Here is a 25,324-nt window from a genome sequence, read left to right as displayed (position 1 = left end):
TAATTAAAGTAAAATTCTAATACAAAATATAATTGAGCATTAGAATGATTTGAAATTGAAGATTAAAAGATAGAGGAAAAAACATTTCCAATACACTTATTTGGCGACATTTTGTATTTGGGCTAATTTTGTGTCTCCTTTCAATTTGCGAACCAACATTCTTTCAGTTTTTGTACACTTGTATAATTCTCAAATTTTTAATTGATCTTTCCAAAATAAAAAATCTAAAAACTCAAACTTCTCCAAGTATAAAGATAATTATATTGAAAAGAGAAATAATAAATACTAAGACATCAAAATTGCAAATAATATTAAAATTATGTATGTCTAAAATGAACATGATATTGATACCCTTAACTTGATTGAGTTACAAATTAACTTGTATTTTAAAAAAAATAAATTTTCTAATAAATTTATTTTTTGTATTATTGTTCATATTATAACACTTTTTTAGATCAATTAAATCAGGATTATCATATATGCAAACTAACATTTCAAATAAAGAATAAAAAAACCTAAATAAAATACAACATTTTTTATTAATATCAAAATGAAGATCTAATATAATAAAGCACATCTGATATCAATGTCAAAGCAATACAAATACAAAAAACACTAAACAAACACAAGTACATAAACTTTAAAAATCATCACATCACATATCTAAAGACTGGCAAAGATAACACAGAAGAAATACATCTATAAATCTGTGGGGCCTTGATCTAGAGGAGGTGGCTAGTTGAAGATAGAAAAATAGCTATTCATTATAGCCATATTGGTGTTCACCAAATCGAGCTGACCTCGAATCCAACCCATGTCCTATTGGTATTATGCTTCCTGCTGATTTAGATGAGTCTAAATTTGATCAAAGCGTTGATCAAAATGACTCTCTAGTCGGTCAAAATGCTAGACCATCTCCTGAAAGTCAGGTCCATGAGTAGCCACAGTTGTAGGTGCAAGTGCTCCCCCTTTTCCCTTAGAATCCTCATTGTATTATCATCTCTCCCAAAAAGTGCTTAAAATGAAGCATTAGTGAAGTAGATAGGCAATTCATGAATAAGATTGTACTTCTTCTCTAGAATATAGGTCACTATGCATCCTAAAGCAATGTTCTTCTTCCTTTTATGAGAGACATGTCCAATTTCAGAAAAGCTATGAATATAGTCAATAATAAGTTAGGCTTTATCTATAGGTTGACTAGTTATAATAAGGTAAGTAATAATGGACATAAGAGGAGTAATGCTAATACGGTCACCAGCTTTAGGAATAATAGAGGTTCTAAGGACATGCTGATGACCCTTGTATTTTGGTTTAAATAAGAGACCCTAGGCAAATGATATACTTATTTATCCCTCTAATAACTTTGTTTATTTTAGTCCAGTCAAAATTAGATGTAGAAGTCAAACTGTGGGCTCTAACTCCTTGAGTCCTTAAGTGCAAAAAGGATCTCAAATCTTCCTTAGTTATTTCTGCCCTTTTCATCATTACAAGAGATCTGATCCTATTCTCATCCTCACTAAAAGACATGTTTTCTAGAGAGTAGTGGAAGGTCTCTTTGTTATAGGCATGAATTAAAGTTTAGATAAATGCAAATTGAGTAGTGGCGAAAAGAGGCATCACTTGAAAGTGAATATCCTCTTGAAGTAGGATTCTAGAGGGTGTAATCTTGGCAGAAATAAACCTAAGAAAAGAATCCTCCTTAGCCCAAGATAGAAAGTTGTCATCTCCACCCCTAGAAGATGGTCCCTTAATGAGTCTACCCCTCTTGCTAGAACTGGCCATTGCTAAGATTTGAACGAATAAAAAAGGCTATTTAATATTTAATGAAAAATGATCTTTCGTACATATAAAAATTGGTAAATACTGTATGATTGATAGTTCGTACATAACAAATTGAATTTCGTATGTACGAATGAATATGTTTAAAACAAAATGACTTTTTATAATCAAATAAGTTACGAGGTGTCTTTTCGTACAGGCTTTTTGACCATATGATCATACAGACTAACAAGTGTTCATCCAGGATGATCGGTTATTTAAGATTGTTTTAATGATAGTTAGATTCTTTCTACACATGGAATGACACATGGTTCATATGTACAAACTACAGCTTCGTACGTATGATCGGTTATAATAACTGATTCTGCTTGTATAATTGTCTAGATGCATACATACGAATGAATACATATCGTATGAGATGACATAGAGATCGTACAGTATGATATAAATTATAAAATGAAAACATTATGCAATCAGTTCAAAATAATGATCAAAATATTACAGAATTTATACAGGATGAAAATAATTTCATATAGTACAAATAGAACACTTAGAAAAATTTGTACGATCGATCAAAAATAAGAAATCTGATGTGAAAGCATTTCAAAAATACAAAACATAAAAATAAAAAAAGTAAATCATAAAAACAAACAAGCACACTAAACATAAAAATAAAAAACATACAAAGACACATATCAAATTTGCAGAAAATTTTAGTTAAGCATTAAGATCAATCACACCAAGCCTTATTCTTAATGTGATAGTTAGTCGATTGCAAAAAAGTAGACATGCGGGTTTTCCAGAAATTAAAAGGTAAGTTATCAAATAGTGGAGGTCGTGTAATCGAATAACCTTCAGTAGTGTTTTTATTCCCAAAGTTATCCATGGATCTAATTCAAAAAGTTTTCAAACTTAAATTTTTAAATCCCGCTCTGATACCACTTAAAAGTTCATTAGGGATGTTAAGCCCTATAGAACTGGCCCAAGCTAATGATACCTTATGTCTATATGTTTAGTTCTAAAATATTGAATAGAATTTTTTAAAATACAAATGGCACTAGTGTTATCATAATAAATTGGAATAGTGCCTATTGGAAATCCTAAGTTAACTAACTATTATTTCAACCAAAGAACTTGTGCCACACAACTTCCTAAGGCAATATATTCAGCTTCAGTAGTAGATAGGGCTACGAAATTCTATTTTCTACTAGACCAAAAAACTAAAGAATTTCCTATAAATTAATAAGTTCTAGAAGTACTCTTTCTATCAATCTGATTACCTGTAAAGTCTGAATCTGAATATTTAATTATTTCAAATGAATAGCTAAACTTAGGATACCAAATACGTAAGTTTTGAGTTCTCAAAAGATATCTCAAAATTCTTTTTACTGCTCTTAAATGTGATTTTTTTGGATCTGATTGAAATCTAGCACATAAATAAATATTGAACATAATATCGGGTCTACTAGTAGTCAAGTAAAGCAAAGATCTAATTATTCTCCTAAATTTCTTTTGATCAACAAATTTTCCCTTTGGCTTCTTATCCAACTGAACTGAGCAACTCATAGGTGTACTAACAGATTTAGCATTATCCATTTCATACTTTTTGAGAATGTTCTTAACATACTTCAACTGATTAAGAAATATTCTCTCCTCAATTTGCTTAATGCTAAAACCTAGAAAGTAAATTAAATCTCCTATTAGACTCATCTCAAATTCACAACTCATTATTTTAGAAAAATCATCATAAAGAATTTTATTTGTAGATTCAAAGATAATATCATCAACATAAATTTGTACAATGAGTATATCGTCTCCCAATTTCTTCAAAAGGAGAGTGGTGTTTACACTTCCTTTTTCAAAAGATCTCTCTAGTATGAAAGTGCTTAACCTCTCATACCAAGCCCTAGGTGCCTATTTTCATTTATATAATGCCTTTTTTTTAATTTAAAAGATGATTTGGGTATTTTGAATTTTCAAAACCTAGAGGTTATTCAATATAAACATCCTATTAAATCATCCCATTTAAAAGGCACTTTTAACATCCATTTGAAATGATTTGAATCCTCTAAAATAGGAAAAGGCTAACAAAACTCTAATTGCTTCAAGTCTCGCTACAGGGATAAAAGTCTCATCAAAATCAATCCCTTCAATCTGATTATACCCCTTACCCACCAATCTAGCCTTACTTCTAACAATAACTCCTGAGTCATTCATTTTATTCTTGAATACCCACTTAGTTCCAACTATACTTTGATCCTTTAACCTTGTAATTAATTCCTAAACTTCATTTATGACAAATTAATTTAATTCTTCTTGTATAGCCAAAATCCAAAATTTATCCGAAAGTGCTTGATTTATATTTGTGAGTTCTATTGTTGTCTTTTAATACCTTCTTACTATAATTCAAATGAAGCTCTCTATTTTTAGATTCATCCTTAAAATGTTTGAATTTTTTTTCCAGATTAATATAGGATGAATTTAAAATTTCATTTTTCTTGTTCAAGTCATTAAATTCATCAAGTAAGCTCATGTGGTTATTATCTATCAATGAATAATCTTTCATAAGGATTTCATATTCTTTTTTTAATTCTTATAATTTTAAATTCAGACTAGCATATATTTTCTTAATCTTCCTATATGTGTTATGAATCCTTTCAGAAACTTTTAACAATTTATCATAGGTTAAGTCACATATCTCTTCTTGATATGATTGATCAAGATTATCAGCCATTAAGCATAAATTAGTGACTTTCTCCTCCTTTTTTATTTTCGATGAATCCAAAGCTGAGTCTGCCTAAAAAGCTCTTTGGAATCTTTTCTTTCCCTTCTTCATATTTGGTTTCTCCTCTACCTTCTCCTTGTTAGGAGTGGCTTCTAGGTTTGGGCAATCCAATTTTATATGTCCAGACTTCTTGCATTCATAGCAAATCACATCATTAGAAACCTTAAAATTCTTATTAAATTTACCTTTGTTCCACTATTAGCGTCTCCTCTGCTTCCTATCCTACGGGATAGTGCGGCCGTACCCTCTGCATTCGAACCCCCGCGAGCGGTGCTCCTTCGGAGGTCCACACTATCCTCATCCTCAGGTTGTGATAGATTACTCTCTAACTACTCCACTTTCAGTGCAATGTTCTTCTGATTTCATTGTTCTCCTGTATAATTCTTTCTTTGACTCACTCCTTACTCGTAAGCAATTAGTATCCAAGAAGATTATCAATAGAGTAAACATTTAAATCTTTTGACTCGGTAATAGCAATTTTTTTAGCATCATATGTAGTAGACAAATAATAAAGAATTTTATTAACCATTTCCACATTCATTAGTTCCCTACCTAATGCATTCAAAGAAGTAACTATCTGAGTGAATATTGTGTACATGTCAGAAATAGATTCATTGGGTTTCATGAGAAATAATTCTTAGTTATATAATAAGATATTTAGTCTAGATTGCTTTACTTTGTTAGTCCCTTCATAAGTAATACAAAATCTATCACATATTTTCTTTCCACTTTTGCAAGTGAAAACTCGCATGTAGTCTTCTGACTTAAGTGCACAAAAGAAATTGTTTAAATATTTTGCATTAAGTTATGATAAGTCACATTCTTCAATAGTCTAATTTACAAAGGGTGATTTAACTCTAATACCATCAATTAATCTAGTTGGATTTGTATACCCTTCTTGTACTAAGATCCACATACGATAATCTAATGACTGTAAAAATATAGACATGCATGTTTTCCAAAAATCGAAAAAGATGTTGTTAAATAAAGGAACTCTAGTGATCGAGTAACATTCTGGTGTATCTCGGTTTCCAAAAATAGCCATGCTCATTTTTCAAAAAGTATTCTAAACTAATGATTTTGAAATAAAGCTCTGATACCACTTATTGATTTATGTTGAACCTTGAATAGGTTGTTAAACCTAAGCTTATGTCCCAAGACTAACCATGAGGGGGGTGAATTGGTGATTTTTTAAAAATTCTCTTGGATTTTAAAATTTGAAACTGATTGATTAAAAAGGCAAGTTAATTAAAGTTTCAAAAATAAAATTTCCTCACAAAATTAAAATAACTTACAGTAAGCAGCAGAAATTAAAATGACACAAATATTTATAGTGGATCGGTCAAACACGACCTACATCTACTCCTTGAAGACTCTCTCTTCAGGTATTTCACTATTACCAAAGTGACTCTCCTTTTTTCTCCATAGTAAGGCGGAGAAGCCTTTACAAAAATCTCATCTACCAATCCCCGGTGCGGTAGAGAACTGTCGTCCTTTCACACCCTCCAAGTGTAGGCAGAGTACCTACAGCTATTCACACTCTTCAAGTGTCGGTAGAGAATCATCATCCTTTCACACCCTCCAAGTGTAGGCAAAGAACCTTCTTCCTTTCACACCCTTCAAGTGTAGGCAGAGTACCTACGACTGTTCACACTCTCCAAGTGTCGGCAAAGAACCGTCATCCTTTCATACCCTCCAAGTATAGGTAGATAACCTTTTGAAAGTTCGTTAGGGATGTTAAGTCCTATAGAACTAGCCCAAGCTAACCAAGAGGGGGGGTGAATTGGTATTTTAAAATTTCTTTTAACAAAGAATAAAAACATAAACCAACCGGGATGAATAGATAGAAAATTTTAAAATTAATTTGTATGAAATATTGGGATGAAATGAGCGATAATGGACCCGAGACGTTCATCCTTGTACGAAACTGGAATTATCCCATACGATTCATACTTAGAAAACTTTTTTTATGTGAGAATAGACTCGAGGCATTAGTCCTTATACGAACCTTGAATCATCTCGTTCGATCTTCATGCAAGAACAGACTCGAGTCGTTCATCCTTATATAAACCTGGAATCATCCCGTACAATTCTTTTGCGAGAACAAACACGAGGCATTCATCCTTGTACGAACCTGGAATCATCCCGTATGATCTTCGGGTGAGAACAAACCTGAGGCATTCGTCATTGTATAAAATTGGGATCGTCCCATATGATCCATACTTAGAAAAAATATTTTTATTTATATTCGTTGAATTGCTCGACGGGAAAAATAACTGACCAGATCATTCCGTATGAAGTGATATCGTACATTACGATCAGTTTAAAAAATATGAACTTTAAACTCTCCCCCGGTGTGCGCGTGATCAGTTACTCAATTACAATCACACTCTCTTAGACTCAATAAAATAAAAAATACAGACTTTAATTACAATAAACTCTAATCTGATCTTAATTTGAAGTCTTCAACAATTTGGAGTATGAATCTCCTGAAATATTAGTACACACAAGAGCAAAACAATTCTTCTAAAATATGTTAGGAGAAATAATAATCAAATTAATAATATTTGGAATCATCAAAAACATACAAGTTGCAAGAATATCAAACATGCAAAACTAAGTAGCAATAATCTCAACAAGCGAGGCATAGACTCTTCCAAAAAATGGTAGAGGTGGTTGTTCTAGGCTTCTAAGGAGAGATGTTTCTTGCTTTAAACCAATTAGAGAGAGGGGAGATTTGGTTTTACATTATACGAATAACATTGCAGTTAAAAGCAAATCTCTTGGCCTATAAAGAAGGGATGCTAAGACCCCCTTTATCTATAGGGTTGCAAGTATTTTCCCAAGAAATGAAGTGCAAATGCTTATCACGAGTCCCTTCAAAGTATAAAAATTTGACACAAATTCTCTCTATAGCTTTGCACAAGCCCTTAGGGATAACAATGACCCTCATCTAATATGAAATAGTATTGGAGATCATGAATTTAATGAACTACAATTTTCCTACAAAAGTGATATTTTTGCTTTCCAAATTGTACTAGCTTGGTGATTTTTTCCAGAAGAGGAGAAAATTCAACAATCTTTAATCTATCCATAGAAATTGGGACACATAAGTAGTTTAATTTGGTAGTGATATTAGCAATATTTAGATTTATAAGTAATGTCATAATGATCAGGGGACATAGGAGAAATGATGAGAGATATTTTAATCAAGTTAAGATGCATATAAGAGCAGCTAGTGAAGTAGTTTAGAATATTCAAGAGATGAGATCCGTTTTGAGTCTCAACATTTCAAAAAACCAACAGGTTATCATCATAAAGAAGATGAGAAAGCTAGAATTCATTCATTTTATACCCCTCAAAGGCCCCACTTTGTTGTCTATCATTAAGAAGATAGGAAAGACCATCCATAAAAATGCAAAATAAATAAGGACAGAGTAGTCAACCTCTCCTAAGATCAGAGGAAGAAGAGAAATAACCTTAAATAGCACCATCCAAGTAGAGAGAGAGAGAGAGATTCACCTTAGTAATACATTCCTTGGTCCATTTAATGAACATATGAGGGAAGCCTTTTTTGATTCATTCTAGTGAGCAAGAAGTCACGAGAAACATAATCGAAGGCTTTCTTTTTGTCAAACTTGGCACAAAAAAACTTCCCTTTGTTGCTTTACTTGATCGTGTTACAAATTTTGTTTGCCAAGATGGGGTTTTCAGTAGAAAGATACTGAGGAATAAAGGACATTTGGATGTTGTGGATTATTAGAGGCATGTTGTGTCTCAACAGAACTGCCAACACTTTAGCAATGACCTTGTAGAAAATATTGCAAAGGCAAATAGGTCTAAAATCAGATACGTCATTGGAATGAGCATTTTGGGGATGAGTGTAATTTTCATGGCCTTGATACATTTAGGGAGGTATCCTTTAGTAAAAAAGGAAGAGACAATAGTGAAAATAGCAGGACCGACAACATGCCAAAATTTTTTGTAAACTTCAAAGCCAAACCCATCTAAACCCGATGAAAAATCTTAGATCCTGAGAAGAGTGCCTCCCTAACTTTTCAAAATAGACAGGCAATAGCAATTGATCCTTCTTTCGGGAATAATAACACAGCTGGTAGGAATCTGATATATGTCTTTTTGGGTCGGTGCAGGAGAGTTAAATAGCTCCCTGAAATGAGTAATTATCTCGTGCAGTTTCTTATGATGTTCAAGAGGGGACCCAAATAATGCTGCAGATAGACTACTTCTATTACAAAAATTCCTTCTATAAATTTTTGAGTAAAGGAATTTTAAATCATCTTCTCCTTGAATCATCCACTTAATTTTGGCTCTTTAAATGGTCCATGAAGTCCAAATGGTAGCATACTGGTTGAGGTTAGAATTGATGCTTTTGTATTGAGAACAGAGATTTTCATTAAGAGGGTCTAAGCCAATAAGAGATTTAGAAAGACTTGAAATCGTGGATACAATCATGTTGGAGAAGCACTAATTCTTAGTTTTGATCCAGCCTTTGAGCATCCTAAGTTTCTAGTCTAAAATTGCAATCAGATTCCCTTGATTAGAAGTGGAGAAAATATTAATGAGGAGATCCCAAAACTCTGGAAAATGGACCCAATAGTTCTTTAACATGAACCTATGTCAGGATCTAATAGAATCAATGATTTTAAGGATTAAAGGGGAATGATCAGACACTGTTGAACTAAGTGTATTTTAATGAGAATTAGGAAAACAAGCGAACCATTTCTCATTAATAAAAACTCTATCTAACTTGAGGTGAATAGGATTTCCACACATTGATTGAACCAAGTGAAGAAATGCACTATAGAGGATAAGTCCTGAAGATTTGCATAAAAATGAAATTGTTAAAGGGTGTCAGTCTTGAATCAACAATAATATTTCCACCCACTTTGTCAAATAAGATAGGAAATAATTCAAGTCTCCTAACACGGCTTATGACATACTGTCTTGAGGGTTGATTAAACTTAATACTTTCCAAAGAACCTTCCTTTCCTCAAGGGCATTTGAGGCATAGATGACGGAGAGCTGAATATGAGGATGAGTAGTAATTTTCAAAACACTAGAGATAACTTGATTTGAGAAGAACAAGGGGGAGAAGCCAATCTTAAGCATATTCCATTTTATCTAGATCCGGCTAAGGCTAGCCTGGTCAAAGTTATTGCAGCTTTCTTCATTGTCAAAAATCTCATGAGCATCCTGAAACCAAGAGTTATTTAAGTTATGAAGGAGGATTCTGTTCTCCAAGAGGAATATCATGTCCAATCGGTGATTTCTCATCAAACACTTGCAGTTAAACACCTTATCAGGGTTATTAAAGCCATTGATATTCCAAACTCCGATAGGAGGAAAAGGCATTAAGGTTTATGAGAGGAGTTGGGTCCCTTTTTAGAACCCTTGCTTCTTGGGATTTTATGAAGTGCAGGCCACCATAATTCGATGAATGGGTATATATTGTTGAGTCTTGAGTTTTTTTTAGATGTATAACTAGGAGGATGAGAGGAAGAGAGGGAGAAGCATTGATTCGAAGGAAAGGGGCACCTAAGCTGAAGAAAAATCTGAATCCAGAGAGTTTTATGGAATAGAGAATTTATTTGGGGAAAGGATTTTGAGAGGAGAGGGAGCTCTAGGGGGAGTAGCAGTGTATGATGATGAAAGTTAATCAGTTGGGGAGTTTAAGTAAGGAAATGATGCAATTCTAGGATTTGGGGTGTCATTTGAAATTCAGTATGTGATAAAAGAAGGGATAATTTAATTAAGCAAAAAAGAGGGATCTTGTTGCATTTGAGACTTAGTTGGTTGCATGAGCTTTTTTTGGATGACAGGGGGGAGAGGAACAATTCCAGGTTGATTATAGGAGGGAGGTCTAGGTTTATGACTAGAGCTTCTCCCCCATTGTTGGCAGATTACAAGCTGGAAATTAGGAGAGGAATTTCAGGGGAAAGAAGATACTGAGTAATTTAGGGAGGAGCAGTTGGGTTAGGGTGAGGACCTCCATTCATTTTGATTACGAAGGTTGAAGATTTTACCTTCCACTGAGATGGGAACAAGCTTTGGGTAGGAAGTAGTGGAATCCACTTGTACGCAAACCCGAGCATAGCTAAGGCGAGATTTGGAGGCGGTAAGAGAATCTACCACGTGGGGAGCACATATTTTTTGGCTATTTTAGAATTTCCACTATGGTTCCAATAGCACAACAGGAGATCGTGAATTTTAAGCCAGATATGTATCGAAGTAAATTCTTCACGTTTTGGGAAGAAGTGGGGAGAAAACTTTTGAGCAATGAAGTTTTTGCTAAGCACAAACCATGCCCCTTTTGACCATACCAAATCTAAATCTTCTTGAAAATAAAACTTAAATAAGAAGAAGCCATCACTAAGGGAAATCATTTTCATAGTAGCTTTGAGCTTCTAAACCTCGGTTAACTGCCGCAAGTAGAGTTTTATAATATGTCCTCTTACACAGTGAGTAGCCAATAAGAACCAAGTTCCACTCTACTGATGCAGCATCAATGTCTTCATGTGGGAAGGGGATGATATCCTCTAGCATCTGATATTTTTTATTTTCAAGCAACCAAATAAGTACTTAGCTATTTTGAGTCAATTTTATGGGGAAGAATATAATATTTTTCAAAGCATATTCTTTTGAACTTAAACAAACTGTTCTGAATATTCTAACATTAAAGAAATCAAATAAAGATCATGAAATTCTAGAACTAAAATTCTCAAATTGAAGATAAGGAAATTGATGATCAACTAAGGGTATATTTGGGGCAGATTTTTGACTGCTTTGTTGTTGAAATTGCAATCACACTTTCATTTGACTAATGGTTTCTCACTATTTTTCAAAAAAAAAAAATTGTGGAGAGTTATTCTTTTATAACCAGATCTACAAATGTATTGAGGTGGAACTAGGAAAAGCTTAGGGTCAGCAATTGCCTACCTTGAAATATTTTTTTCCTTAAAAAATAAACATTTTAATTATTTTGCCCACCTCCAATAAGTACAGTTATCTAATTTCTATGAATTTTTTTATTCTATTCCATACATAAGATTATGGATTTCAAAATCCTATTTTTTTCCACCATCAAAAGTGAAACTAATTCTACCCTATAATGTGTTATAGCTATAAGAAAATTGTTGTTTGACTTTTCAAAAATAAATATATTTAGGCGCACTTCATTTGAAGCGGTTTTCTTACTTCTTTCTAAAACTTTTTTTTAGTATAAAATTTTCTAAAAAGCATGATAACAGCTTTCAAAAATTGTCTCAAATGAAGCCTTACAATATCTATAACAGTTTCAAAAAAGTTATTTTTCTCATAGAAGCTTCACAGCCACTTCATAAAAAATTAAAATCACCCCAAACAAACCTTTAGTTTTAACTGCAATAATTTTAGTTATTTAAATTTCATACTTTAAAAATCGGCTTTCTTTAGGCATCTTTGCTTTCCTTATCATCGTTTTAATTGTAAATTTGCTATCAATATTAAAGTTGAAAAAAGAATGATAACAATTGATTGATTGCAGATTCCTGTGACAAAAATAATCACATGGCTTTCAAAAACTGACGATGTTACACAAAAAAATCTTAGGAACTATGCAAAATAATACCACAAAAAACTGAAATTTCAAATGAGATTTTTAAGGATTGTTATGAATTGCATGCAAAATCATATTAAAGACGCAAACAAAGATGTAGAATTTAGGATCTCCATTTAAGAAGCAGATAGTATAGCACTAACGATGGTAATAAATACTGATCTTAAAATCATGGAACCGTTAGAGATGAAATGTCTACCCTCCCTTCAGGTTATTGAAGTTATTTATTGATATGGATAATTAGTTTAGTGTGGCATCAAAAAAGTTGAGAAAATAGTTAAAAACAAATACCTAAGAGAAAAATCATATGATAAGGAAGAGAACGGGGTGTCAAAATGGGTTAATGGGTTGGGTGTTTGGTCCAACCAAAAAATAACTTGAATTGCATCCAATCAACCATAAAATGACTCATTTAATAAATAGGTTAAAAATGTACGTGGCCTTAACCCGACCCGCAAGGAAGCCGAAAGACACAAATCCGACCCGATAGCCGCTTTGATTAATCTTTTTTAAATAACTTATCAACTATTAAATTAAAGTTAATTGATCAAAAAGAAAAATATCATACCAATAAGTAAAAGAATTTAAGGAAAAAAATATTAGTTGGCTCACATTCAATTCAAAAGCAAATTTGTGGGTTAACCCAAACCCTTAAATGGGTTGGAACTCCAAACTTCAATTTCACCTGTCTATAAAATGGGTTAAAACAAACCCAAATTATTTTGATCGGGTTAAGAAGTCGGGTATTTTCTTACATCTCTAAAGAAGAGAAGATGGAATCAAAATTGAAGAGAAATGAATAACTTGAATTTATAGAGATTGTGCAACACCTTTGATGAAATGTATTTGCTACTTTTATGGGTCCAAATTGTTATAAAACTTGTTTTTATTATGCGGTTATGCCTTGATTGATGAAAAAAATAAAGCTATGATTTCCTGAAGGATTTTCCATCATCATGAGCTCATTTGCCCTCGGATTTATACTAAGATGAAAAAAACTACTTTAGGATATCATGATAGGTTTTTCGTCATAATGGGCTTAGTTAGCATTAGATTTGCGTTAAGATTTATGCAGCTTTTAAATATCAGATATAACACTAATATTAGCGTAAATCCAATGGCAGCAAAGCCCAGCCTAACGAGGAATCCTCCTAGGACAATTTGTTTCTGGTTTGATTATATATTTTTTTTTCTTAACATGGGACAGATTTTATATGATGCTATAAATTCATTTGATCAAATATAAATATTAATGCAATTTTTAGATCTCAAAGACGCATTATTTGAACACTATTTTCACTATAGGAAAATTACTTGTTACCGGCGGACAAAATCCACTGGTAAACATGATAATCCACCAAAACAAATTTCATTTCTGGTGAGAATTCGTCATATGGTAAATCACACGTTGGAAAGTTTATTCCGGTCGAAAATTTCTGGTGGAAATATTTCCGGCAGACTAACTGGTGGAAAAATCGAAACATAATCGTTATTATCCTGGTATTAGTTTTGCCATTTTATCCGCCGAAATTTCCTGCTGAAATGTACCGCCAGTATTTCAAAAAATTCATAATGGAGACATTGTAGTTTAATGAGACAAATCCAATGATAACAAGAATGCATAAATCCAAGTCTAAATGGGACTAAGACAAGCACTCGAAAGCATAATTGTAGATTTCTTGAGGTCATTTGAGCAGCCAAATATGACAGTGAGAACGAAGCTCTATTTAAGTAGTGGTTAAGTAACTAAATATAAAATATAAGTAGAGATTGTTAGCACATGGATCAATGAACACTTTCTCTGCCAAGACCTGACCATTTCGGCTCCACTACTTTCCTCATAATACTTCTACAACCCTCCTCTAACAGAATGCCAGCTCCTCTCTTTTCTATATATACACGAAATACTTAGTTCCTCTGTAGCTGTGCATCTCATACTTAACGAATGGAAGCTGAAGTATTTCTCTGATATTGCTTCTTCCTTTATTCTCCCTTCTCGTGTATGTTCTTTTGTGCTTGCAAGTACCTCACGGGATCTCAATCTTCTCATGGTATCAAAGCGCTTAAAGCTCCAAAGCTGACTTATCCAGACAAATGTCTGAGAATCAAAGCTCAAGCACTCAACCGGCAACTCCCTCTCTGTCGGCATCCATGGCAGAGTTTACTGTTCCATCCTCACTTAAATTTATGGTCTCTAACATAAAGCAGATAGTCACCATTCAACTGAATAGCGAAAATTATGCTATCTAGAGACTACAGACTCTCAAGCTATTCTCCGCCAACGGATTCGAGGGATATCTCATCAGAACTCAGTACCCTCCGTCCGATGAGACTTCCGCAGACTTATGCCTATGGAAGCTGGTTGATCAGAATCTAGTCTCGGTGCTCTTTTCCACCATCTCACAAACGATCTTACCTTATATAATAAATCTAGCTACATCATAGGAGATCTGGAAGATGTTGGAAGGACGACTCCAACCTACAAATCATTCTAGATGATACAACTCAAGAACGAATTACACAATGTAAGCATGGGAGACAGTTCAATGCAGCATTATCTCGCCTAGGTCAAGAACATTGTGGACAACATAGCTGCGGTTGGATCTAAAGTTGAGACTGAAGACATCATTCACTATATCCTAAATGGTCTCCCTACAGCCTATAACTCTTTCAAAACTTCCATCCGCACCTACCAAAATCCCATCAACCTTGAAATCCTATATTCGATGTTATGCGGCGAAGAGATCAACATCCAGAACCAAATTCTGAGAGATACCTCCATCTCTAAGGACAATGCCGCCTTCTATACCAATGCCCGCCCAGGCCGAGGAAGAAGTAACTCGTTCCAAACCACTCGTTCAACCAGAGGACGAGGCTATAATAGAAACTCTAACGTCTCTTGGAAAAGTTCTGCTCCCGCTCAATCCAGCAATGCCCAACTCATATGCCAAATCTGTAACAAATCCGGACATATTGCCTTAGCTTGCTGGCATAGATGTAATCTCAACTACATTGCACCTCCACCGCGTGCTATGCTCACCCAGCCCGTGAACAACACCCCAACCGAATGGATGCTCGACTCAGGCGCCTCATCCCACCTCATAGCTGATGCCAACCACTTACAGCAACCCATTCCTTATCAAGGCACTGACTCCATCTCCCTTGCAAATGGCAGCACACTTCCCATTCAAAGCTCCGGTGATAGCATTCTACCTCTTCCACCCTCAAATCATAAGTTACTCCTTCGAAATCTTCTTCACGTACCTTCCATTTCACACAATTTACTTTCTATCCATCGACTAACATCCAATAATCAATATTCAATATCGTTCGCTCCTCTGGTTTTCAAATCAAGGATATACAGGACAATCAAATCCTCCTGCGTGTCAGATCCTCTCCATCTCACAACGCTTTTCGCTCTAACAACAATTCGGCTCCACCGTGGCATGCTCGGCTTGGTCATCCGCATCACCTCATACAGCACACTTTAGCTACTTTAGATTCTAGTATATGTAATCCATCTAGTTCTACTTTATGCGGGTTTTGTAATATGGCCAAGAGCCATAGACTACAATTCTTCTCCTCTACCCATGTAACTGCCCATCTACAACTCATCCATACATATATGTGGGGGCTGACACCGACTCCTTCAAGGAATGGCCACAAATATTACATTATATTTATAGATGATCATACCCGTTTCTGCTGGTTGTATTTAATGAATACTTAGGATGAAGCTTTCTCTAAATTTCAATAATTCACTAAAATGGTCCAAAACCAATTCACAAACAATTTTAAAACTCTACGCTCCGATGGCGGACGGGAATACACCAGCAGCAATTTTCGATCATTCCTCTCCCAAAATTGGATAACACACCAAATCAGCTGTCCCTACACGCCCGAACAAAATGGTCTTGCTGAACGCAAACACAGACACCTCCTTGACATTACTCGAACTCTACTCCTGGCTATGAACCTCCCTAATTCATTTTGGGTGGACGCTCTCCTAACAACCAATTATTTGATCAACCGACTACCCACTAAAGCTCTTCATCTCCAAATACCATTCCAGCTCCTTGACAATTCACAACCCACCTACAATCATCTACATAGCTTTGGTTGCTTGTGTTTTCCAACGCTACGTCACCAGGCACCCCATAAACTTGCTCCTCGCTCTTACGAATGCATATTCATCGGCTATGCACCAAACTACAAAGAATACAAATGCTTCGATTTAACCACAAATAAAACTCACATATCTCATCACGTGGTCTTCCATGAGAACATTTTCCCCTACCACCAACCCAATCTTCCATTCACAACTCAAACCATTCCACCCACTCCCAAACCCCTCACCCTCAACTATTCCAGTCAACTCCAACACTCTTCCTCCACCTACCCGAATCAGCTCTTAACCAACTTCTCCACTCTCATCCTCCAACGAACAAACCTCTATCACTTCTACCGTCCAACCCATTCCCAATCCCTCCGAACATCTACCGCCTCCACAACAAGCTCCCGCCCATACCATGCAAACATGCTCAAAATCTGGGATCACCAAACCCAAACTCCTCTTCGATCTTCTCGCCCCCACCACAAATGTCGTCATGCCCACCTCCTTCCTCCAAGCCAACCAACACCAATCCTGGCGTGTTTCCATGAACGATGTGATCCGAGCCCTTTATCAACAGGGCACTTAGTCATTAGTACCTCCACCATCCACTCATCCTATACTGGTTGTAGATGGACTTATAAAATCAAAGTCAATGTCAACGGCCAAATTGAGCGCCATAAAGCACGGCTTGTGGCAAAAGGCTTTGATCAACAATATGGAATCGACTATAAAAAGACCTTCAGTCCGGTAACCAATCTAACCACCATTCGCATTCTCCTCGCCATTGCTCTTCAACACAATTGGCTAGTTACCCAATTGGATGTATCAAACGCCTTCCTCCATGGTGAACTCGAAGAGGCAGTTTATATGCAGCAACCCCCAGGGTTCGTCGACAAGCGATTCCCTAAACATGTATGTCACTTACATAAAGCCATTTACGGCCTGAAGCAATCTCCCCGACAGTGGTACACCATGCTCACCTCTCATTTACAATCATCCGGCTTTAATTTCAGTAAGTCAGATCCCTCTCTATTGGTGTACAAGAAAGGAAGCATCCACATGTACATTCTTATCTACGTGGATGACATGCTCATCATCGGAACTGATCCCACCTCCATCACAACTCTAATTCAAAACATGCGCTCCGCTTTCTAGATTAAAGACCTCGGTTCAGTCAAACTATTCCTCGGCATCAAGAACAATAGGACCTCAACAGGTTACTTCCTTGATCAATCTAATTACGCGGCTGACATTCTTCATGCGAGCGCTCCCAGCTCAAATCCCTATTACACTTAAAGCCTCACGAGCGCACATCAGATCAACAAATGGAAAATCCTACTCTCTATAGACAACTAGACGGCTCCCTATAGTACCTCACAATTACTCGACCAGATATCTCCTTTGCAACAACCTAAATTTTCCAGCATATGCACAACCCTTATGTCGTTCATTTCCAAGCCTTAAAACGCCTTCTTCATTATATATAAGGCACACTGCATTATGGCCTCCCAATTGTTCCGGGTGAACTAATCTTACACACATATGTTGATGTCGACTGTGCCTGTGATCACACTGATTAGAAATCCATTACCGGATTCTGCTCGTTTCTCGGAGCTAATCTAGTTTCCTGGTGCATCAAAAAGCATGTAACAGTGGCCAAATCCTCTATGGAGGCTGAATATCGGGCGCTAGCCATAGCCACATCTGACACTCTCTAGCTCTGTCGCCTGCTTGTGGACTTTTAGGCTCCGCAAACACAACCCTCAACCATCTTTTGCGACAATCTTTTAGCCCTCGCACTCGCCAAAAATCTGATCTTCCATGCTCGTACTAAGCATATCTAAATTGATTATCATTTCATAAATCACCACATCAAGGCTAATGAAATAGCATTCCTTCATATTGAGTCTGAAAACCAGCCGGCTGACATCCTTACCAAGTCTCTGTCCGCCAATCGCTTCTTCCTATTGTGAAACAAACTAACGATCCTATCTTAGGCTCCTCAGTTTGCGGGGGCCTGTTAGCACATGGATCAATGAGCACTTTCTCTGCCAAGACCTGCCAAGCCCTAACCATTTCGGCTCCACTACTTTCCTTAGAATGCTTCCAGAAACCTCCTCTAAAGGAACGCCAGCTACTCTCTTTTCTATATATACACAGAATACTTAGTTCCTCTGTAGCTATGCATCTCATACTTAACGAATGGAAGCTGAAGAGTCTCTCTGATATTACTTCTTCCTTTATTATCCCTTCTCGTATATGTTCTTTTGTGCCTGAAGGTACCTCACAGGATCTCAATCTTCTCAAAGATAAGTAATTCCTCATCAAAGAATAAGGGAGACTGACAATTCGTTAGGGATGTTAAGCCCTATAGAACTGGCCCAAGGCTAAATAAAGAGAGTGGTGAATTGGTAAAGAAGAAACTTTAAGCAAAGTACAAACCAAAATCACCACAAATAAAACTAATGCGGAAATTAAATGCGGAAGCAAATAATAAGAAAGAACACACCGTATTTATAGTGGTTCGGTCAAACCTTGACCTACGTCCACTCCTTGGAGGCACCCTCCAAGTATTGCACTAAAACAAGTGTCTCTCCTTTATCCCCCACAGCTAGGTGGAGAAGCCCTTACAAAATCACTTCCACTTTCCCTGGTGCGGAGGAGTCGCCCGGTCCTTTGACACCAAAGAGATCTTCTTCTTTGGTGAACTTCCTTGAGATAAGCCTTGAATCCGACGGTATTAAGATGCAAGCCTGCTGGAGCTACCGTGTGGAATCCCCCTCCACACTCCCTTGAGTCCCCCCTCATAGGATCTTCTCCCTCTCTCAGACTTCACCCATTCCTCACTCCCTTTCAAGCTTTCTCTTCAAGTTTCCCCCACAAGAACGAAGCTACAATGGCAGTCAAAGACACTTACAAAGTGCCTTATCATAGATTAAATAGAAGCTCTCAAAACGAGCTTATTAATGCAAGTTGCCGACATTATCGTCCAGGACGATAGGCATATCGTCCTGTACGATCAGTACAATTTAAGCCCAATCAGCCTGGACTATTTGAGATGATCAGAAGAAGTCTGTTCATATCATCCAAGATGATAATATATTGTCCTAGACGATCAGAACAAATTGTGAAATATCGTCCTGAACATCGCCCTAAAAAATAGCTATCGGGTGTCCAATCGTCCAGCATATTGGCCAGGACGATTTGGCGATCGTCCAGGCCGATTTGACCATGAAATCAAGTCATAATTGCTTTCCTTAAATTCCAGAGAAATTTTGGAAAAATTGATCTGGATCGTCCTAGATGATCCACCTAGACGATGTCCAAAAATAGGTTATTTCTAATTAGATATGGTGGCAGATTCTTTCTGAATTGAGCCTATCGTCATGGCCGATACAAAATCATCCAAGATGATGTGTTTTGCATAATGATGACTACTTTAATGAGGATGCCCTAATTAGGGTTTCTACTTTTTGACAAATCATCCTGGACGATATAAATATCGTCCCGAACGATGTTACCAAAAATAAAAATCTTTAGGGAGCAATAAAAAATCTTCCAAGTTATAAAACATCAGGAGCCACACCAAATACAATAGACTCAAGAAAGGAAAAAGTGTACAAATGACTCAGACCTAGTCTACCCAATCTTGAGATGGTTCCAAATTGCAGTCTGATCGTGTGGACCTAAAATGTTAGTAAATAATACCGTCGTAGAGAAATAAGAGTGTTTGTTATCATCAAAATCATAAACCATGAAAACAGATTCCCAACAATCTCCCCCTTTTTTATGATGACAAATAATTCAATTTGAATATGCAAAAAGGAATATTTTCTCCTAATCTCCCCTCACTAGAATAACACTTTAAAAAATAGGGGAGATAAAAATATTTTTGTTATTTTAAAATTTTTGAAAAGAAAAAATAGATACAAATTCAACAGTACGTTCTCCCTCTTTGACATTATCAAAAAGAGAGGAGGCACAAATAAAAAAACAAAATGAAAAAAAAAAGACAAAAACGTTCCCTGATCTAGTGAAAAAAAAACAAAAAAAATTCTTAAAATGAGAAAGTTACCTCTTAGTTTAAATCAAAAAACTTAGTAGAATTGGATTGACAACGCATAGCCCAGAAAGGTTAGAAATCCAGAATTTGATCATTAAACTCAAGTTCTTTTAAAAGGCTCAAAAACTTTTTAATTCAATATCTAATTCAAAGAATAAATTAGGGAAAGAAACAGTTATTTTTCAAAACTCCTTTCTTAAAATATATTTAATAGAAGATTAATGCACAAATTGTTGAATCAAGAATCAAAATTTTCAAACTCAAGTATCGAAAGTATCAAGGATTTTCTTAAGCTTTTAAGAAGTACAAGAATGGTAAGCATTAAATCTTGTGGGCTCATTTTATGCCTCTTGACAATTGGTTGGCGCACTGCGCATCTTCTGATTTTTGATACACTTTTGTGTATATTTTTTAATTTGGCGTCATTGCGCATCTTTTATTTTTGGCATCATTGGCTATTTTTTTTTATATGCTACCTTTCTGAAGTCTTAAAAACAAAAGTAAATCCATCCTATTGATAAAGCGAATTTTTTATTAAGAAAATTCTGAGTTAGCTTCAACAACTTGTAAAAGATCCCAATGCGATAAATAAAATGTAGGGAGATAAAAATTTAGTTTCAAAGACTAATTTAAAAGATAAAAAATATTTTAAATCAAAAGTAAAATAACCTTTTTTAGGAAATAGAGATTGAGAGTCAATAACATGAGTTTCCTTCCTTTGACTTTTTTTAGAGAAGTCAAACACAACTTACTAAAGATTTCAAGAAAAAAACAGGAAGTAGATTTTTCATTTTTAGAAAAGTGAATGCGTGTGTTGATCAGAAAAAAACTTTCACAAAAACAAAAATTTCAAAGAATAAACAAAACCAAAACAAAAAATGAAAAACATAAAAACATGAAAGGCTTTTAACCATTATCTCTCTCCTAGTCTGATGCTTCAGAAACCAGATCTGCCCATGCAATTTTTTGCCTTTCATTATTTCCCCATTTTAAATTTTTCTTCGCCTTGCCCTTTTCTTTCGTAGGAAGAATTCTTAAATTAGAGCACTGATTTTTCATATGTCCAGGCTTCCTGCATCGAAAGCAAATAACGTCAGAAGAAATATGGACATCCTTACCACTTTTACCTCTTTTCCACTTTTGCTTATGCTTTGGTGAGCTTTGTGATTTGCTTGTCAAGTTATTGCATTCATCACCAACTAAGCTATCTCTTTCTGTATCTTTAATTTTTAGAACAGTCATTTCACCTGCATCCAAAAGTCTTTGACCCAAACCTTGCTCGTAGGCAATGAGTGAGCCAATCAAATTATCAATAGAATAATCATTCAAATCTTTTGATTCACAAATAGCAACTACTTTGGCATTAAACTTATCCAATAGACAACGAAGAATTTTGTTAACTTTTTCAAAATTTAAAAATTCTTTTCCTAAAGCATTCAAAGAGTTTACAATTTGAATGAATCTAGTATACATGTCTAAGATCGTTTCATAAGGTTTCATGAAAAATAATTCAAAATCATGCATTAACAAAATCAACTTGGATTGCTTGATTTCATTCGTGCCTTCGTATATGGTATGTAGTTTATCCCAAACTTTCTTACCAGTAGTGCAAGTGGATACTAACATGAAATCTTCAGAATTTAAAGCACATAAAAAGTAATATAAAGATTTTGCATTCAGTTGAGCATTCAGTTATTCTTTCTTTTTCCATTGATTGAAAGGAATATCAGTTTTAACTCCATTAATAATACGTGACGGTGATGAATAACCAGTTAAAATCATATGCCACATGCGAAAATCAATCGATTGCAAGAAAATAGACATACGAGTTTTCCAAAAATCAAATGACATATTTTAAAATAAAGGAGATCTGGTGCTTTAATAACCTTCCACAACATTATAATTAGCATGGATCGAAAATTCAAAAGCTTTTAAAAACTTATTTTATGAATCCTGCTCTAATACCAATTGACAGTTTGTTAGGGATGTTAAGCCCTATAGAACTGGCCCAAGGCTAAATAAAGAGAGTGGTGAATTGGTAAAGAAGAAACTTTAAGCAAAGTACAAACCAAAATCACCACAAATAAAATAAATATGGAAATCAAATGCGGAAGCAAATAATAAGAAAGAACGCACCATATTCATAGTGGTTCTGTCAAACCTTGACCTACGTCCACTCCTTAGAGGCACCCTCCAAGTATTGCACTAAAACAAGTGTCTCTCCTTTAGCCCCCACAGCTAGGCGGAGAAGCCCTTACAAAATCACTTCCACCTTCCTCGGTGCGGCGGAGTCGTCGGGTCCTTTGACACCAAAGAGATCTTCTTATTTGGTGAACTTCCCTCGAGACAAGCCTTAAATCAGACGGTATTAAGATGCAAGCCTGCTGGAGCAACCGTGTGGAATCCCCCTCCACACTCCCTTGAGTCCCCCCTCACAGGATCTTCTCCCTCTCTCAGACTTCACATGTTCCTCACTCCCTTTTAAGCTTTCTCTTCAAGTTTCCCCCACAAGAACGAAGCTACAATGGATGCCAAAGATACTTACAAAGTTCCTTGTCATAGCTTAAATAGAAGCTCTCAAAATGAGCTCATTAATGCAAGTTGCCGACATTATCATCCTGGATGATAGGCATATCGTCCTGTACGATCAGTATAATTTAAGTCCAATCAGCCGGAACGATTTGAGATGATCAGAAGAAGTTTGTTCATATTATCCTGGACGATCAGAATAAATCATGGAATATCGTCCTGAACATTGACCTGAAAAATAGTTATCCGGTGTCCAATCATCCAGCACATCGGCCAGGACGATTTTGCGATCGTCCAGGCCGATTTGATCGTGAAATCAAGTCATAATTGCTTTCCTTAAATTCCAGAGAAATTTTGGAAAAATTGACCTGGATCGTCCTGGACGATATTTTATAGTCTGGACGATCCACCTGGACGATGTCCAAAAATAGATTATTTCTAATTAGATCTGGCGACGTGTTCTTTCTGAATTGAGCCTATCATCCTGGCCGATACAAAATCATCCAGGACGATGTATTTTGTATAATGACACTACTTTAATGAGGATGCCCTAATTAGGGTTTCTGCTTTTGGACAGATCGTCCTGGACGATGTTACCAAAAATAGAAATTTTTAAGGAGCAACAAAAAATCTTCCAAGTTATAAAACATCAGGAGCCACACCAAATACAATAGACTCAAGAAAGGAAAAAGTGTACAAACTGACTCAGACCTAGTCTACCCAATCTTGAGCTGGTTCTAAATTGCAGTCTGATCATGTGGACCTGAAATGTTAGTAAATAAGGCCGTCGTAGAGAAATAAGAGTGTTTGTTATCATCAAAATCATAAACCATGAAAACAGATCCGCATCAGAGACATGGTTGCCAAACTATTGCAAACGAACCAAGTCACCAAGTCCTTAAGTCCAAAAGAATAAAACTTCTCAATTTGTATTTCAATATCACATGTAGATTTCATTGTTTATTTTCTCCTATGACAATTTACAAACATCCAACATAAAAGAAAATCAAGAAACACCTTGAATTGTCTTTTGAGCATCCGTGAATCTTCTGAAGGCATGAATTTAAGGTTTCATTTTGGACAATATTCTTACTACTTTCTAAAGCAATTTTTTAGTACAATTTTTTTTTAAAACTAGAAATTTTTATACTAAAAAATAACTTCTGAAAATAGTAAGAAAGTTATCCCGAATGAAGCTTTAACCTAAACAGCATGGGTTGGACATCCTTTTTCATGACCACCTTTAAATTTATTTTACATTACATTATAACTAATCATCTCTACTTGGAGTATACACTTTTATTTTTTATTTTTTAAATTTTATTTTTTGGCTCTCTTTGAATACACTAATAAATACTATTTGTAAATGAAAATATTATATAAGTAAGAAAAGGATGATATGATATTACAATGATATAATATATTATAATTATAGTAAAAAATCTCACAAAATTATAGTCTTATTAAAGTGGACATACATCTAGCACACTACTAAAAATTTAGATTTTTCGCAGCAGATGTTAGGAGCGGTTTTAAAACCGCTACCAAAACCAACTTTTAGCATCGGTTTTAGCCACTGCTAATTATACCGGTTTTAACCGGTGCAATTAACACCGATTTTAACCGATGTAGATAGCACCATTTTTTGACGCACCAAAAAAAACTTTTAAATTTTATGGGCTGTGTGAGTTCTGTTCGAGAGGGCCGCCATAAATGCTGCAAATGCAAAGAAATAGACTTGTCCTCACACTATGGGGCGTGTGAGTTCTATTCGAAGGCAACAAGAGATGGTATATATTTAAATTTATATAAATTTTATGTTCACATTTATTAACTAATTTTCTAATGATGAAATTTCTTGATATAGGCTATCAAAGATAGATTATTATTATGGAGAGTTAATAGATTGCGTAAAGATGGCACCTGGTCATCTGAAGATGCTAATCAGAGATGGGTAATTTTAGTTTAGCTATAATTTTTTTATATGTAATTCATCATTATTTTTTTATTATTTAAAACAAAAATTAACTAAATTTATTATAACATAGGTACAAGCTTGCGAACTCATAGCTAAGGATGGACTTACACCAGAGGATGGGAATGCGGAGGCTAATGAAAGGGTGTTCAGCATGGTAATGGGACCTGAACACCCAGGCAGAGTTAGAACCCAAGGTTTTGGTGTCACACCTACACGATATTTCCCTTATAGCAGAAATCATGGCACGAGTAGTTCTGGAAGCAATTTAATTCAAATAGTAAATCTCAAAGAGGAGGTCAACTCATTACGTACTGAAATGAGGCAATTCATGCAAGAAATTCGAATGCAGCATCCACCTCAAGGAAGCTCACAAATGGTATGTAAAATTTCACATTCTAATTTTAATGTTGTTTATTTAAATACTAATATTATACATTCTTCTTATAATTTATAGGGTGTCA

The 25,324-nt window shown here is 35.3% G+C and overlaps 1 long non-coding RNA gene across 1 annotated transcript; it reads left to right on the top strand.

Moving 5' to 3' along the window:
- Positions 1-24,596: 24,596 nt before the first annotated feature.
- LOC114580515 lies at positions 24,597-24,951 on the top strand. The gene is made up of 3 exons (XR_003701962.1): positions 24,597-24,675; positions 24,753-24,839; positions 24,934-24,951. It is a non-coding gene; the product is annotated as an uncharacterized LOC114580515 (long non-coding RNA).
- The last annotated feature ends 373 nt before the right edge of the window (positions 24,952-25,324 follow it).

Source organism: Dendrobium catenatum, unplaced genomic scaffold (genome assembly GCF_001605985.2).
Source record: "Dendrobium catenatum unplaced genomic scaffold, ASM160598v2 fragScaff_scaffold_1067, whole genome shotgun sequence".
NCBI lineage: Eukaryota > Viridiplantae > Streptophyta > Magnoliopsida > Asparagales > Orchidaceae > Dendrobium > Dendrobium catenatum.
Note: the sequence above shows the minus strand (reverse complement) of the source record. Positions and strands in the feature narration are given on the sequence as shown.